Source organism: Bos mutus, chromosome 19 (genome assembly GCF_027580195.1).
Source record: "Bos mutus isolate GX-2022 chromosome 19, NWIPB_WYAK_1.1, whole genome shotgun sequence".
Taxonomy (NCBI): Eukaryota; Metazoa; Chordata; class Mammalia; order Artiodactyla; family Bovidae; genus Bos; species Bos mutus.
In genome coordinates, this window is record NC_091635.1 from 2594450 (window position 1) to 2612381 (window position 17932).

General features: G+C 44.6%; 2 long non-coding RNA genes across 3 annotated transcripts in view; both read left to right on the forward strand.

Annotated features, from left to right (window-relative positions):
- The window catches only part of LOC138983963 (uncharacterized), a 147447-nt gene extending 132875 nt beyond the window's left edge, over positions 1–14572 (forward strand). For both annotated transcript variants that reach the window (XR_011461323.1, XR_011461321.1), the window contains one exon: positions 14435–14572. This is a non-coding gene — a long non-coding RNA (uncharacterized lncRNA). The remainder of the gene's footprint in view (positions 1–14434) is intronic.
- LOC138983962 (uncharacterized) lies at positions 3826–12130 on the forward strand. Its single transcript, XR_011461320.1, has 4 exons — positions 3826–3965; positions 4048–4116; positions 6690–6748; positions 11663–12130. It is a non-coding gene; the product is annotated as an uncharacterized lncRNA (long non-coding RNA).
- Positions 14573–17932: the final 3360 nt, after the last annotated feature.

Consider the following 17932-nt stretch of genomic DNA (forward strand, 5'->3'; position numbering starts at 1 on the left):
ACACGCTCCTGAGGCTTCACCCGGGCTTCCCAGGTGCTCGTGGTGAAGAACCCGCCTGCCGATGCAGGAGACGAAAGAGACCAAGGTTCAATCCCTGGGTGGGGAAGATCCCCTGGAGGAGGGCATGGCAACCCAGCCCAGCATTCTCGCCTGGAGAATCACATGGACAGAGGAGCCTGGCGGGTTATAGTTCATAGGATCCCAAAGAGTCAGACACGACTGAAGAGACTTAGCATCCAAGGCTTAACCTACAAGGAGGTGGGAGGAGGAGTGGACAAGGGAAGAGGGAAAAGACATGACCATGTGCGAGAATGGAGCAGAAGATGTAACTGATCACATCTGGGACCAAGACAGAGCAGCAGAAGCCCAGTTACACTTTAGTACCCACTGGCACCACTTCTTGTCACTTAGTTTCTCAGAATTTCTACTGGAAGGTTATATATTATGATAACGCGTTGCATGGTACCTGGCATAAACACCTCATAAATTACAAGGATGGTGCTAGGACTCTGTGTTTTGTTTTTGCTTCTTGGAGACTCTTGCTTCCAAGCTGGTTCATGAATCATCATCATTATCATCCATGAGAAGTGGGGACTAGCATCCTAGTTTTATAAATAAGACCACTGAACGACTAGCAGGATCCTGGGACTTGCTCAAGGTCACACAGTTAATGGCCTTTTTCTTGGGCTGTGGTTTTGTGCTGAGACAGAGCAAATCCTGCTAGATCTGGATAGAAGCTAGGAGCTCACAGAGGGTGATAAAATCTAAGAGAAGCAAAAGGGAGATGAGAATTAAGAAGTAGAAGTGGAGGCAAGGTGGGTGCCAGGAAAATCGAGGTCAACTGAGGACTCTGAAGAAATAAGGCGGATCCGGACGGGACCAAGACCTATCTTTAGCGATTTGAATTGGCAGGGCTGAGCCTACAAATCAGCCCAGCAAGAAGAAAGAAGGGCAGGGCGCCTTCGATGGATGCCAATGCCTTGGAGCTTGGATGGGAAAAGCTGAGATGCTCTGGGCGCCTAAGCAACTGGAAGAAGGGGCCAAGTAGGGCAAATCTAGCAGCAAAAGTATTTGTGGAAATATGTTTTTTACCTATTGCCATGGTGAATTGTCTGGTAGCTTCATCAGGGGGCACAAAGACATAGAAAGACCACTTGAAGTCAAGCTCATTTGCAGGGTGAGGGCTCTTTAAATACTGGTAAACTCACTATCAAGGAAGGACAGTAGCTTGTAGGGAATGGTCATCAACCTTGATGACCCCCAAACAGCCAGCAGCTACTTTGTCCTAAAACCAATCTTCCTTTCTCCTAAATCCCAATATCACAAAGTCCTCTGAGAGGTGTCAGTTATTATATACTATTGAACAACCACAATTATATAATATTACAGATCATCTTTTTATGTATTTATGATATCCCCTCTTTGTTGTCGTTCAGTCGCTAAGTCGCGTACCGACTCTTTGCAAACCCATGAACTGTAGCCCTCCAGGCTCCTCTGTCCTTCACTATCTCCCAGAGTTTGCACAAACTCATGCCCATTGAATCGGTGATACTATCTGACCATCTCATCCTCTACTACCCTCTTCTCCTTTTGTCTTCAATCCTTCCCAGCATCAGGGTCTTTTCTAACTAGTTGGCTCTTTGCATCAGGTGGCCAAAGCATTGGAGCTTCAGCATCAGTCCTTCCAAAGAATATTCAGGACTGACTTCCTTTAGGATGGACTGGTTTGATCTCCTTGCTCCCAGGGACTCTCAAGAGTTTTCTCCAACACCACACTGTGAAAGCTCTCTCCCCTACTAGATTATAAATTCTTGCCAAGATAGGTGTGGATATTAATTTTTTTTTTCCTATGGACATTGCTTGTCCACTGGACCCATTTATCAAATCTTGATTGATCGACCTCTTGAATCAAGCATAGAAATGATTTGCACAGATGGGCCCTGTTTGAGCCCACGTGGCCAGCGCAGATGGATAGATACTGTGAGGCAGATACTGATATCGGAATTACAGCTCAGGGTGCTGATCGAGGTGTCCTCTTGGGATCAACACTTGAGGAGAAAGAAGCAGGAAGCAGATGAGGCAGAGGAAGGTGCTGAGCTGCAGTGGGCCTGACAGTGGCCCAGGGGGACCGCAGAGCTAGAATGATGCTTCGGGCTTGTCTCAGTCTGGATTGATGCAGACAGGACCTTACTTCTCCACTGGTCAGCTGCTGGACATGGGAAAGGGTGGGCTGTGGGGGAGGCAGCTATTTGAAGGGGCTGACTTCTCAGGGACTGAAGAGCAGCCGTTCTTCAGTGAAGGAGGTCTGTGCACTGCAGGCCCTGTGCTGGGGAACTCCAGACAAACGAAAGTGCTCCGTTTAAAGGTAGGGGTTACTTATTTCCTCTGCTATGCAGTACATCTCTGAGGCCACAGACAAGGGTTTCAGTGTCTGCTGATATGTTCATCATTTCCTGGTTTAGCTCAGTTAAATTACATTTGTTATGGCAGTTTTAGAATTTGCTGTCAGCACCTAGAAAGAAACACGTTTTTGAAAACTCAAACACTGCCTTTGCCACTATGTCAGGACTGTTTCGGGCTTCCTTGGTGCCTCAGTGGTAAAGAATCCACCTGCCAACGCAGAAGACATGGGTTGATCCCTGGATCGAGAAGCTCCCCTGGAGAAGGAGATGGAAACCCACTCCAGTATTCTTGCCTGGAGAATCCCACGGACAGAGGAGCCTGGTGGGCTGCAGTCCACGGAGCCACAAAAGATTTGGACACAACTGAGTGACTAAGCGACTCAGGACACTTCCAGACTAAGTCCTCAAGATGCTATGTGGTCTAAGGAAACGAGGACTGAGATGGGACTTAAACTCAGTTGGAATTGTTCCCTTTTTCTAAGATAACTTCAACTATCAGTACATTCTGAATTGAAAACCCAGGTTTGGAACGGACAAGTGCACACTGCCGTATTTAACGTGGATAGGGAACAAGGACCTACTTATAGCACAGGGAACTCTGCTTCATATACTCTAACAACCTAAATGGGAACAGAGTGTGAAAAAGGAAGAGACACACTATGTGTATCGCTGAAGTACTTTGCTGACACCGGAAACTAACACACCATCCTTAATCAGCTCAGCTATGCTCTAATGCAAAATAAAAGGTTGAAAAAAAGATGCTGCTGTAACTAACAGCACTGTAAAGCAAGTATACTCCAATTTTAAAAGCGTTTAAAGAAAGAGCGGGGAGACGGAGAGACACAGTTTGGTGGCACGCTTTGATCGCTTCTTCAGAGGAATCCCCTTCCCTTACAGATGCGCTAAAGTGAGAGCGCCAAGCTGGGAAGTGAGCCGGATCCCAGGCGGCGCTGGGCGTAAAGAGCCGGCCTGCCAGTGCAGGAGACGCGGGAGACGCGGGTTCCATCCCTGGGTCGGGAGGATCCCCTGGAGGAGGCAGGGCAGCCCACTCCAGTATTCTCGCCTGGAGAATCCCACGGACAGAGGAGCCTGGCGGGCTATAGTCCATGGGATCGCAAAAGAGTTAGACATGAATGAAGCGCCTTAACGCACACACACACCCCGACGCGCGCGCACACACGCACACACACACACCCACGCGTGCGCACGCACACACACACAGAATGGCTTGGACAGAAAAAGTTAGTGAAAGAAGAGCACGTGTCCCTGGTGAGTGCTTCTCTGCGAACAGGTACCAGGGAAACGGCAGGCCTTCGAGCTCAAGGAGCAAACAGCAGGGCCAGAGCGTCTTCCCCGGCCTGCGCGGAGAGACAGGCAGATTGCACACCTGCTCCTGCCTCGGGGCCTCTGCCAGGCCCGGCGGGCCGGCTGCAGGCTCTCAGCTCCTGGCCGCTGCTCCCAGCTCCACCCGTCCTCCGGGAAGGAGCCCCTCCCAAGGCAAGTTCAACTGGGTTCCTTGGCAGCCGAAGTGTACACGGACCCCGCAGGGAGTGGTGGAGAAAAGTGAGTTTGACATGCTTGGAAATATTTAGATCTGGGATGTAAACTGCAAGGAAAATGTTTACTGTTTGTTTTCATACCACAGAGATCTGGATCCAGAGAATCTTCAGCGAAGCCTGAACGGCTCCTGCCAAGACACCGATTTAACAATCTGGTCAGTGACACAGGGCATCCTGTTTGAGGAGTCTGAGTTTAAAGAGCGTGTTTCCAGGGTCCTGACGTGTCTGTCCTGTTGCTTTACAGGACTGTTTTCTTTAATTTGTGAATCTGGGATTTGGTGTCTGCGTTTGGACATAATCAAAATGCTTTGCTTTGATAGAAAGCAAGCGAGCAAGCGCATCCTATGAGGCTGGAGAGCCTGCTCTCCAAGCCCAGGAAACGCAGAGGTACCTGACTCTTCTGAAGCCAGCTCTTGTGTGTTCATGGCCCGTGGTGAAAGTCGCTGTGCGTGTAGCGGCCTGGAGTTCACACACTGCAGAGTGCTACAGAGCCTGCTAATCTTAACACTTGCTCAGTAGGTTTTAACCAGGACTTAGGATAAAAGAGGGCTTCCCAGGTGGCGCTAATGGTAAAGAACCTACCTGCCCATGCATGAGATGCAAGAGAGGTGGGTTCAAGCCCTGGGTGGGGAAGATCCCCTGGAGGAGGGCCTGGCAACCCACTCCAGTGTTCTTGCCTGGAGAATCCCATGGACAGAGGAGCCTGATGGGCTACAGTCCACGGGGTCGCAAAGAGTCAGACATGACTGAAGTGACTTAGCTCACTATCATAAAAGAGAAGACTTTGTAGACATGATTGGAAAGCTTGCCTGATCTGAGGTTTGTCTTCCATGGAGAGATTTCATCTTGCAGGACCCAACCTGACTTCGCTAGCATTTTCGGGTCACGTTAGCTGACAGCAGAATGGGAAAGTTGCTTGTAAAGGGTGCTTTTAGAAAAGTCTCAGTTACGTGCACAGCGTATGTGAGGACCTACTGGGAGGAGAAATGTGCCGGAAATCAGGCTGCCATCCCAATGTTCCCTACATGAGTCTGTAAGAGATCAACTGGGCCACCTTCCTGCCTTCAGATAACATACCAGGCAGAGGCAATTGTAACCATTTTCTCCTCTGTGATCTCTGAGTTTCCTGTCCCACCATCTAATTACTTCCCTGCTTTGGTAATTTCTCTCTCAATCAAGCCCCTTTGGCTGCAGGGCCAAGCCAACTCCTCTTGTCTAATTGACATGGAGAGCAAGCAGCTGCTTCGCAATTGCTGGTCACAGTTGTATTTCGATTCCCTCTTGACAGCTGTGAAAGAGAGTCCCTGTTCAGAATCTTTTAACAGTCAACTAAAAGCCGAGGGCCTATCTTCCTCTCTGTGGTGGATAGAGACTCATTTTCTGCTTCCTTTTCAGGACACTTAATGGCAACCCACTCCAGTATCCTTGCCTGGAAAACCTCATGGACAGAAGAGCCTGGTGGGCTGCAGTCCCTGGGGTCGTGAAGAATTGGACGTGACTGGGCGACTAACACCTACTTACTTACCCTTTCTGTGGGCTTCCCCAGTGGCTCAAATGCTAAAGAAACTGTCGGCAATGTGGGAGACCCAGGTTCAATCCCCGGGTCAGGAAGATCCCCTGGAGAAGGAAATGGCAACCCACTCCAGTATTCTTGCCTGGAGAATCCCATGGACAGAGGAGCCTGGTAGGGCTACAGTCCATGGGGTCGCAAAGAGTCAGACAAGACTTGGCAACTAATCCCTTCACGTTCACCCTTTGTGCGTTCCCTTTGACTATCCTCACTGTACCTGTAGTTCCAGCTAAATCTGCTGTCTGCTGATGAAGCTTCAAATATTTAAGATCCTCTGGTCCAAGAAAGTTATTATACTTCTTACCTCTCGACAATGAAGTGAAGAAAACCATTTAATACCCAAGCAGTTATTCTGACATAGCCCACTTTTTTCCACATTTCTTCTTAGTTGCAAATTAGTCATAAGAACATCTACAATGGGAAAAATTCAAGCACGTCAAGGAATTACATTTATTAATGAACTAATTTGCATGAAAATGAAAATATAAATGCATTTGATTTTATCAGCTTAGAACACAGGGATAGGAAAGGTGAATTATTCTAAATCTAGTTCCTTTTATTTTGGGGAAAGAAAACCAAGCTAGACAGGTAAAATAATTTTTTGAGTCAGATAGCTAGTCTCTAGTGTAGCTCAGACTGAGCCATAAGTGAACATCGTTTTTGCTCACCTTCTATTGACCAGCTAAGTCCTAGGCATGCATGCTAAGTCACTTCAGTCGTGTCCAATTCCTTGCAAACCTATGGACTGTAGGCCACCGAACTCCTCTGTCCATGGGATTCTCCAGGCAAGAATACTGGAGTGGGTTGCCTTGCCCTCCTCCAGGGAATCTTCCTGACCCAGGGATCAAACCTGTGTCTTCTGCATTTCAGATGGATTCTTTACCAGTGAGCCACCAGGGAAGCCCAGTTAAGTCCTATAGTGGTTTAGTCGCTAAGTCGTGTTCGACTCTTTGGGACCCCATGGACTGTAGCCCACCAAGCTCCCCATGGGATTTCCCAGGCAAGAATACTGGAGAGGGTTGCCATTTCCTTCTTCAGGGGATCTTCCCAGGGACTGAACCCAGGTCTCTTGCACTGCAGGCAGATTCTTTACCGATTGAGCTGTATTTACACCTCATTGCCAAGGGTGACAGGACGTGTGTTCTGGTTTGTTTCCAGTGGGAAAAGACGTGGGATCTGGTACGTGGGTGCCGTCTCCATCACCAGAGGGCGCAGAAGTGAGTATATTGTTCACCAAAAGCCAGCTGCGCTTGGTTACGCAGTGTTGCTTAGGGGCAACCATTACTGACAGTTATTGAATATTTAGCAGCAAAAGCCCTGTTAATAGAATAATATTCATATCCAGTGACTTTAAAATCTCAAGGTGTTCAAAGCATCATAGATCAGAAATCATTTATTTGCCCAAACATATTATTGATATATTATTATATATATTATTGATACAGGCTTCCCTTGTGGCTCAGATGATGAAGAATCTGCTTGCAATGTAGGAGACCTGGGTTCGATCCTGGGTTGGGAAGATCCCCTGGAGAAGGGAAAGCCTACCCACTCCAGTATTCTTGAGGGCAGGAGGAGAAGGGGGTGATAGTTGGATGAGATGGTTGGATGGCATCATGACTCAATGGACGTGAGTTTGAGCAAACTCCAGGAGATGATGAAGGACAGGGAAGCCTGACGTGTTGCAGTCCATGGGGTCACAAAGAGTCGGACACAACTCAGCAACTGAACAACACAATTGATGTACTTTTGATGATATTTGGTAATCAGACATTGTATTAAGTGCTAGACAAATGGAGATCAATAAGATACATTCTCATCCTTGAAAAGCTCTCAGTATTTAAAGGAGGCAGACATGTACACATGTAACAGAAATACAACCCTTTTTTCTATAATAAAATTATGTATATTTGGGGTTAACATATACACACTACTATATATCAAATAGATAAGCAGCAAGGACCTATTGTAAAGCTCAGGACTGTTGTTTTTTTAGTTGCTGACTCATGTTCCTGATGCTGGGAAAGATTGAGGGAAGGAAGAGAAGGGGGCAATAGAGGATGAGATGGTTGGATGGCATCATCGACTCAATGGACATGAGTTTGAGCAAGTTCCAGGAGATACTGGAGGACAGGGAAGCCTGGTGTGCTGCAGTCCATGGGCCCACAAAGAGTTGGACATGACTTAGTAACTGAGTAACAACAAAGTTGTGTCCGACTCTTTTATGACCCCATGGACTATGATCCTCCAGGCTCCTCTGTCCATGTAATTTCCCAGGCAAGAATACTAGAGTGGGTTGCATTTCCTTCTCTAGGGGGTCTTCCCGACTGAGGGATCAAACCTGTGTCTCCTGCATTGGCAGGGGCTTCTTTATCATGGGGCCACCAAGGAAGCCCATGGAGCTCAGGGAGCTATATTCAATACCTTGAAAAAACCTGTAATGGAAAAGAACCTATCTATATATCTTTCTGTCTGTCAACTGTCTATACCTGAATCCCTTTTCTGTACACCTGAAACCAATACAGCTTTGTAAATTAACTACACTTCAATAGAAACTTCAATAGAAAATGGCTTAAAAAAGTACATGTGTGCCATGTGTTCTAAGTGGCTTCAGTCGTGTCTGACTCTGTGACCCCGTGGACTCTAGCCCGCCAGGCTCCTCCGTCCATGGGATTCTCCAGGCAAGGATACTGGAGTGGGTTTGCCATTCCCTTCTCCAGGGGATCTTCCTGACCCAGGGATCTAAATGGGTCTCCTGACTCTCCTGCATTGGCAGGCAGATTCTTTACCACTGGCGCCACCTGAGAAGCCCATATACATATGTAAAGATAACCTAGATAGACTACAAAGAGACAAAGACAAAAATGAAGAATTAATATCTAGAATCTTTTTCAATATTGGAATCCATTGCTAATGCTAAGTCACTTCAGTCGTGTCCGACTCTGTGTGACCCCATAGATGGCAGCCTACCAGGCTCTGCTGTCCCTGGGATTCTCCAGGCAAGAATCCTGGAGTGGGTTGCCATTTCCTTCTCCAATGCATGAAAGTGAGAAGTGAAAGGGAAGTCGCTCTGTCGTGTCCGACTCTTAGAGACCCCATGGACTGCAGCCTACCAGGCTCCTCTGTCCATGGATTTTCCAGGCAAGAGTACTGGAGTGGGGTGCCATTGCCTTCTCGGATTGGAATCCATTATAGGGCTATTAAAATTCAAAAAATTTCTTTTGATGAACTCTTGGCTCATCAATATTACTTATTTATATTATTTTATTTATTATTTATATCATTTATAAATAAATTTTTATAATACCCACTCCAAGTTCCTCTGTCAAGTTCCTCTGTCCATGGGATTCTCCAGGCAAGAATACTGGAGTGGGTTGCCATTTCTATAGGGGCAACAAAAAGGGAACTATTATGTTCTGGTCTGATAAGAGAAGTAAACAGGGATGGTGAGGGGAAAGTCAGCAGTAATTAACGATGCCTGTAATATCTCATTAAATAAGAAAGTTTACGAGTAAAGGGTTGTCAAAATGCAAAACACACCAAACTGAAGTAAAAACAAAAACTGTTTTAAAAGGTCAGTGGTTTCTCTAGTTCAACATCTTAGGAAAGAGGTCTTGAAATCTAGAATAATGTTCAAACTAAGAAAATAAGCAAAGCGCCCCCCCTCCCTTCGTGGTTGCCCTTTGGATGGAACCAGTTAATAGTCACACTCCTGTTGCTGAGGCGCTTTCAGCAGGGCCCCTGGGCCACCTCCTGCGATGCTAGGCCCCCGATGGGCCTGACGAAGGCAGACTTTCATTAGAGCCTCTCACCACCAGTGGCTGGAACCCGTCCACTCCATGCGAATAGACAACCACAAATATTCCGTTCTGTATATCAGTCCCAGAAGGAGAAGCATGGAATGCACACAGTACGCTTTGAACCTCATAATTGTTCCTTGTAATAATAAATTTTTACATTTGAACCTGTGAGTTATCAAGGAAAAAGAAACAAAAAGCCACTTTGGTTAAAAGATCGACTTAAAATAACAGGAATTATGGAGATGGAAAAATACCACTTTTCTTTGTTGGCCCAAGGATTTATGTTTGGGGAAAAAATGATTCAGAGGTGATGGCCTTTCTTGGACAGCGACAGACTGGAGAACGGTTTGCATCCCTGACGGGGGCTGGTGTGTCCGCTCTGGTGGGGAGGGGCGGGGCAGAGGCGAGGAGAGAGCTCAGACAGCTCGGTGTTTACAAAGGGAGAAATTCTGGATTCCTTTCGTAAGGAAAATTTGTTATGAAATTCTCCTCAGCCTTTACTAGAGAGTGAGAACATTTGTTGTGCTTTAAACTGGAATACCAATATTGCTGAAAGTGATATATCCATACAAACAACAGGTTTTTCCAGCCAACTTGTTATACTCAAGGCACGCTTATCAGATTCTGAGCCTTATACAAATGAACTCCAGATGGGAGAAACAGTCAAACATTTACACGTTAGAAATTCCATGACAAAAGAATAAAGAAAAGATAGACATTTTTCCCCTGAAATTTCCAAAGAGGAGAATTGAAAAAGTTTCAATACATTTTTCAAATTTCATACATAAAAAATTACTTTATATTGAAAGACAAACTGCTGAGTACTGAAAGGGAATTTGTCTCTTGTTAATGCCACATGCAAATTCATAACAAAATAATTAATAGATGTACTATCCAATGTTGTAGCTAATTTATATGAGCAAATATAGATAACAGACATGCAAATGAAAAATATTTACTTATGTTGATGATTAAAAATTGTCATTAAGTTAAGGTCATATTTCACCTGTTAAATTACAGTAAACATCAAAAGGGGATTTTTAAAGCTAGCAAAGGCATCAACTTTCCTTCATCACTGATGATACTTGTAAGTTGGTAAAAATGTTTTGGGATGCAACGTCAACTTCCACATACTTGTGGATTGAATGAGCTATGTTCAGAGATGTGAAACGGTGAAAAAATTATATTTTTTCTTCCACAATAGCCCGTTGAAGTCCTGTGTTGAATCTACCTTTTTTGCTTTTGGACAAAAACCTCTGGTAAATTCATTTTTGAGTATACAGAAGTCCAGTTTGAGCTTAAGAAACAAACACAGCACCAACCCTTCGTTGTGTGATCCTGCTTCAAGCTTCTTCTCTGGACACCTGCCTTAGGACTTGGAAGCCTAGTACGGAAGGTGGACACTCTGTCATTTGCCCACCTTATTCTTCTGTTCCTCCTTCCTTACTGTGCTGCCTTGGCCCCTCCTTGGTGATAAGGAGTCAGAGAAGAGAAATCAGGTCTTAAGAGTTATCAGCTGATGCACTGGTCCAGTGACCCACACCGGAGGCGGGTAGTTAAAGGCTGGTCTTTCTGTCTCAGGGTGTTTACGGACTCTTCAAAGACCGCCCGTGATAGCACCCACTGACTTGGGCAGTGGCCCACCCGGGTGGCCGTGTGTGATGTCCGTCTGAACCCCTGCTCCTCTGGAGGTCTTCTTACCACCTCTTACTCTTGCAGGCAAGCCACAGGACGGTCCTCTGCAGGTGGCTCCTGCCTCCCGCTCTCTGCAGGGTCCATCCTGACGCACTTTCCTTTTCTGTGTTGAGCCCGCTGGATTTCTTCCATCCACCCTCTTGCCTTTAAATGTTTCAGGCGAGGGTCAGCTTCTTTGTTTTCCAAATTCCTCACATATCCACATTTTCTCGCTTGACCTGAGATTGGGTGGTAAAGCAGGGTGGAGGGGAAAAAAACTGTGGGACTTTCTGACGATTGTTCTAAAACCTTACTTAACCATCTTCCCGGTGCCGTCTTAGCTTTTGTTACATAAAAGAAGGTAGGCGATAGGCTGAGAGGAGCTGAATCTGGTTTTGGCTACCTCCTTCACAGCTCACATGTAAATGACCAAGGGTCTCTCTTTCTAAAAAGAGAATCATACACGCCGTTGTTTTCATGAGACTTACATTAGCTGAGACAGAGACGGTGTTAGCAGGCACGCACTCAGAAAGCCCTCTTCACATCTTGAGAAGGACACACGAAAATGGAAGTAGGACGAGGTTAAAAGGATGATATTTCTTTCACCTCATTTGCAGTCTTCCTTTAACAATGCTCTATTACTTCCACAATTAAAAACAGACTCAAGGAAGCCGAGCGGCAGAAGACCAATATATCGGTGATGCTGGCCCACGAACTCTAAGGACAGCTCCTGAAGAGGAGGGGGCGCCAGACGGAGGCTTCCACGTGATTCCTGGACAAATCTGTTTCCCCACAGATGGTAGTGTTAAATCGTCTAAAACAGACTCTGCACACCCCAGCTATAGGTGCTCCCTAGCGCTCTGCATCCCTGGGTGGCGCCTCCTTGGACTTCAGATGTAAGCTGTCTGATCCCTTGGACTTCAGATGTAAGCTGTCTGATACATGTTCACGCAGCTTTCTCCCGAGCCCACTAATGTCTAATGATACGATCTCAATAAAATACTTAAGAAATAAACCAAAGCTAATGTCCTTTGATGAAAGAGGGAAAATTACAACGTCCCAGAGTGTGTTTAATGCAAACAAGGGAAGACGTCTTGGCAAACCTTTCAGTGGATTTTATCTCCGTTTACCACGTGTCCTCATTATCTGAACTGTAATCTGCATATACGTTGGATATGAAAGTAAACCGCTTTTGAAGGTTTGCGAATAAACTCTTCCTAAAGCTTGATCACTCTTTTATTAACTGATATTTACACTAATAAAAACATTACATGCTTCAATTCAAACCAAAAAGAGAGCTAACAATAGCATTTAAAATGGATGAAAAGGTCAAAACTCTTAAAGGTTATAGCTAGTCGACTTGCTCAATCAATAGTGTTGAAAATCTAAATTCTCGTGTTTGAGGGGAAGTTTAGGTCTTTACAACTACATGTCTTGCTTCATGGTTACATAGGGATAATTGATTTAAAATAACCCCCCAAGTAAAAGCATATCAGGTATATCAATTTAAGAATTATCATCCTTTGGGACTTCCTGGCAGTCCAGTAGTTAAGGTTTCACGTGCTTTGGGGCCAAAAAACCAAAACATAAAAGAGAAGCAATATTACAACAAGTTCAATAAAGATAAAAAATGGTCCACATCAAAAACTCTTTGAAAAAAAGAATTATCTTCCTTTGATCTTTTAGTACTTAAAGAAAAGAGGGTAAAGTTTGTGGTCAATTGTTTTTAAAGGAACGTGGAATTGGGCATAACGGCTCATTGAAATTTGGGTCCTGTGCTGTAATCAATCAACTTTGGCTAGAAAACAACAATGGGAACTCAGTGGCACATAGGCACAAATATTTATTTCCCATTTGTGTGTCTATGTGGCAGCAGGGTGTCGGGTGGGGATTCTTTGGGTAGCTTGGATCAGCTGGACTTGGGCTCTGGACACAGTCAGGTCAGTTTTGCTGTGTGTTCATCTTCAGGGGCCAGGAGACAAGACGGGAGAGTGCTCAACAAGGGGGATGGATGATCCCAAAGAGGATGAGAAAAAACAAACCATGCCTCTCAAGGGTCAGACCTGTAACGTGCATACTATCCTTTCCATTCATTATTATAAGTTACGCATTTGTGTGTTGGAGAAGTATACCCCTCCCACAGAAATTTGTCAAGAATGGAGTGACTGTTCCTGAATAGCAATCTAATGTCACACAAGCAACACATGTATTCTACTTCCTGTTCCTACAACGATGTCATAAACACGTGAATCTAATCACTAAATTCTCTCATTATTTTTTCCACTTTACTATTCTCCCACCTCTCCAATTTCTCCATCCCTTGTTATGGGTATGACATCCCTCCCCTAAATTATTACAAGGGATTGCTTCCCTGTATTTCACACACCTTATCTGTACCTCTGATAACACTGTCATTGTTCACCTTTTAACATAAAATTTGGTCATATTGTTGTTGTTCAGTCACTAAGTTGTGTCCCACCCTGAGACCCCATGGACTGCAGCACGCCAGTCTTCCCTGTCCTTCCCCATTTCCCAGAGTTTGCTCAAACTCACATCCATTGAGTCGGTGATGCCATCCAACCGTTTCATCCTCTGCCACCCACTTCTCCTCCTGCACTCAATCTTTCCCAGTGCCAGGGTCTTTTCCAATGAGTCAGCTCTTCGAATTAGGTGGCTAAAGTATTGGAGCTTCAGCATCAGTCCTTCCGATGAAGATTCAGGGTTGATTTCCTTTAGGATGGACTGGTTGGATCTCCTTTCAGTCCAAGGGACTCTCAAGAGTCTTCTCCAGCACCAGCGTTTGAGAGCATCAGTGCTTCGGTGCTCAGCCTTTTTGATTCTCACATCTGTACATGACTACTGTAGTATTACTCCTCCCCTTATAATTCAATGAACCCTCCATCATGACAGGTGGGCAGGTTTTTTTAACATGGAATGAATGACTCTGTCCCTCTAATTTGTTCCTCTCCCCTCACCCCTTTCCTAAACGACTGACAGTTATTGCCATGCCTTTTGTTGCTGACAAAATTTTGATGACACTTGGAAGAGTCTCCCATGGGCAAGTTTAATAATCAGAAGGACAGACAAAAGAGGTTAACAAGTCTGGCAAGAAATCTGGATTTGCACCTCCAAAGCCCACACAGAGTATTTTCACTCCCGATCCTCTGATCCCAGATTGAGTCTCCGGGTTTGGGTACCCTGTATGCCTGTATCAGCTTCTGGGGCCTTTTTAATCAGCCTGCAGTAACATAGGATCATATCAGTAGCTTCCCTGGGTCAGATTCAGTGGGCCTGCTGGCCCCTTCATGCTTAAAAAAAGATGGTTTAGAGTCAGGGGTGTTTCTGTGACAACTTTGCTCATTAATCAACGCCTGTGAAGAACAATGAAAGCCATTTGGGAGGTTTGACCTCCTGTTTTATTCCTTCCTACAGTGTGAATTTCTGCCAGGAGTGATTAGATTTCTTCTTGTTCTCCCAACCAAGATGCGGGAGAGTGATGAATCTACTTGAAGAAAAGGACCCCATGGAGACCTGGGAGAGTGGGAAGAAAGCATGTGATATGGACAAACAAAGGCAAGTCTAATATTTTATTTTACTCTGGAAACATGCGCAAGTAAGGGCGTTATGACCCTTTAGCTATGTTTCTATTCTTTATTTTTAAAATTATTTTATTATTCTTATTGTTATTGCATTTATTTTTATTTTTTGGCCATTACTGCCTAGCATGTAGGATCTTAGGTCCCCAACCAAGGATAGAACTCAAGCCCTTGCATTAGGAATGCAGAATCTTAACCCCTGAACCATCAGGGAAGTCCTAGCTATATATTTTATTTTAAAGAAAGTGAAAGTGAATATGTTAGTTGCTCAGTCGTGTCTAACTCTGCAACTCCATGGACTACAGCTGCCAGGCTCCTCCACCCATGGAATTCTCCAGGCAAGAATACTGGAGTGGGTTGCCCTTCCCTTCTCCAAGGACTCTTCCTGACCCAGGCATCAAACCCAGGTCTCCTGCATTGCAGGCAGATTCTTTAGCATCTAAGCCACCAGGGAAGTCCAGATACATTTTTAGATAGCCTATATTCCCTGGCAGGTCAAAGTATAGCCTATGAATTTGATCTGATGAAAGTGAAGGAAAATAAGTCATTAGAAAAGAGTCAGAGAAAGAGGAGGGCTTGGTAACCTCTGGGATGACTGCCCAGAACTCCACAGTCATCTCCTTTTCTATGAAACCCCATGAGTAACCTTCATCCTTGGCAACTAAAGCTAAACTGGAAATGGTTGCAAACTCTGGTGATTCCCCTGGATGTAGGGGAAGGGGTCCTTTGGCTTCCTGTCCACCCGATGCCCTGTGAGGTGTGACAAGCAATGACATCGGTGGCATGTGTGGGCAGAGGAGACCGAGAGACAGTTTCAAAGATAGGGACTTCCATCGTGCGCTTGGAGGTACATTTCTTATTGCTGTTTATTCCTCATGGAGAGAATCAAAGAGGAAGATTTGTTTTTCTCCTTGTAGCAAAAGTGCCTTTAATTCTGTGAAGCATATGGATGAGATGCTTCCCTGGTGGCTTGGTGGTAAAGAATCCACCTGCTGACGCAGGAGACATGGGTCTGATCTCTGATCCGGGAAGACCCCGCACGCTGCTGTGGGGCAACCAAGCCCGTGCCACAACCACGGAGCCCGTGCGTTAGAGCCGGGGGGCCACAACTGCTGAGCACACACACTCCAGAGCCCGTGTCCCGCAACCAGAGAAGCAAATGTGAGGAGAAACCCAGGCACCTCAATGAAGCGCAGGCGCTGTGCACAGCGGCTGGAGAAAACCCAGCAGAGCAAGAAAAGAAAAAAAGCACAACCCAAAACAAATAAATAAAACTTGCACAAAAGAATATGCATGAGAAGGGAAATACTTTATTGCTTGGACATTGGTTCTTGTCAGGGTGATAGAGTGTAGATACCATTGCCAAATAACCTTGCTAAAGTACCAGTCGTTCATACTGACATTAGGCTTTCTGATGGGCCATCAACTTGTATGACCTCAGAAATAAGGTCACAAACGTGCCAAACTTGGTGGAGAAAAACTTGGGTCTTGAAATTTAAGAGCAGTTTTTATTCCCTCTGGTCGTCTCTCTGAAACTCTGTGAGCAGGACTTACCTAGTTTGATTCTTCATTACTTGGAAGTGCTGAATCGTTTTTCTTGGAAGTGACCAGATGGAAAAAATTAAAAATGTTTTAGAAGAGCTATTAATGCTGGGTGGATTTTTTTCTAGCTTTTTTATTTTTATTTAGATTTTGACCAGGCACATTTATGAGATTAATATTTGCTTATCCAATGTGATAAAATTTGCTTTGGTTGGAATTTTAAGCCATAGAGAAATGCATTGATAGGCTAGATTCTGCTTCAGATGGTCATCTTTGCCTCTTTTGAGCATTCAGAAGACAACAAAATGAAAATTTTTCACTATAGTTTTGCTTCAAATGGCACAAATTATTGTGTTTAAAAATGTGAACACAGGGAAGCAGTGGTTTGTCTCCAGAATCCTTTCATAGAGGACATTTAGTCCCATTTCTTTTGCCCTAATGGATGTTCCATGGTAAAGAACAAGACCAAGAGTATAATGAGTAACTCTCAAAGGTTTTTGTTTTGTATTTTTTTTTTAAACAAACTAGATTTCAGTGAGTGGTAGGAAGAGAAATTCTACAGAGAAAAATAATGAATAAATCCAAATAAATTAATTTCCTTCTTCATATTTTATAATCCTATGCCATAAACTGTTAGAGATTAAGTGTTGAAGTCCTCAAAATCTCCACAAACGGGAGAGCATTTTCTAAGATTTTCGTGGTGCAGACACAGATACTGTAGAGAGGACAGAGCAAGAGCCAGGCTCGTAAGTCCACGGAGGCACCAAATAATTGGACGCCCGGTGAATGCGAGGCACTGCCTTTGCAGAAACAGTGCCTCCAGGAGTTGGTGAGTTCCTCTCCCGGTTTTACAAGGCAGAGGCTGAGACATAGAAAGAAGCGAGAAGACTTTGGATAAAGCGCACCTGGGTAAACAGCAGCAGCCGCTTCATGTTCAAGAGGTTTCTAAGCCTTTCAAACATCTCTTTTCTCCTTTCTTAATTTCTAAAAGGGCTTCCCTTTCACAGTGTAGATACAATTGACAAATAACCACGCCAAAATACTAGTCTTTCTTATTGACATTAGTGATTGGCTGGCTTTGTCACAAAAAGCTGGAGACATTGCATAGCTTTTTTGATCATGCTTTCTGGTGGACCATCGACTTGTATGACTTCAGGATAAGGTTATAAAATGTACCAGACTTGGTGGAGAAGAACTTGTGTCTCAGGGATAAAGAATCTGCTTGCAATGCAGGAGATGTGGGATCGATCCCTGGGTCAGGAAGATCACCTGGAGAAGGCAGCCCACTCCAATATTCTCTTGCCTGGAGATTACATGGACAGAGGAACCTGGCATGCTACAGTCAGTCCATGGGGTCGCAAAGAGTCAGACATGACCTAGTGACTAAACAACAAACAACAGTATTGCTTAGAATGAAAATGAGAAACTAACTATCCCTTTAATCAGAAAACCAAGGTAAAGAAAGAAGTGACAATGGTAAAGAAATAAGCAATTATTTCTGTACTGTGTTTACTTGGTGACATTTCCTTCTAAGCAGCATGTTTAATGAAAACACCAAAGATGTGATGCAAGGTCTCCTGGTTCTGAATCCTTGAGTTTCTCCAGTTTCCAATCCCTTATGATCATAAAATTTCTTATCTTCTATGTACAATGGAATTCTTACTCCAATACTACCCTTGTGACTATAGTAGCTGATGATTGATTATGTAGACAATTTATACTGGTACAGAGCCAAGCAAATACAAAATACAATAAGATTATTATTATTAAGTATAAATTCACATGTATTCTG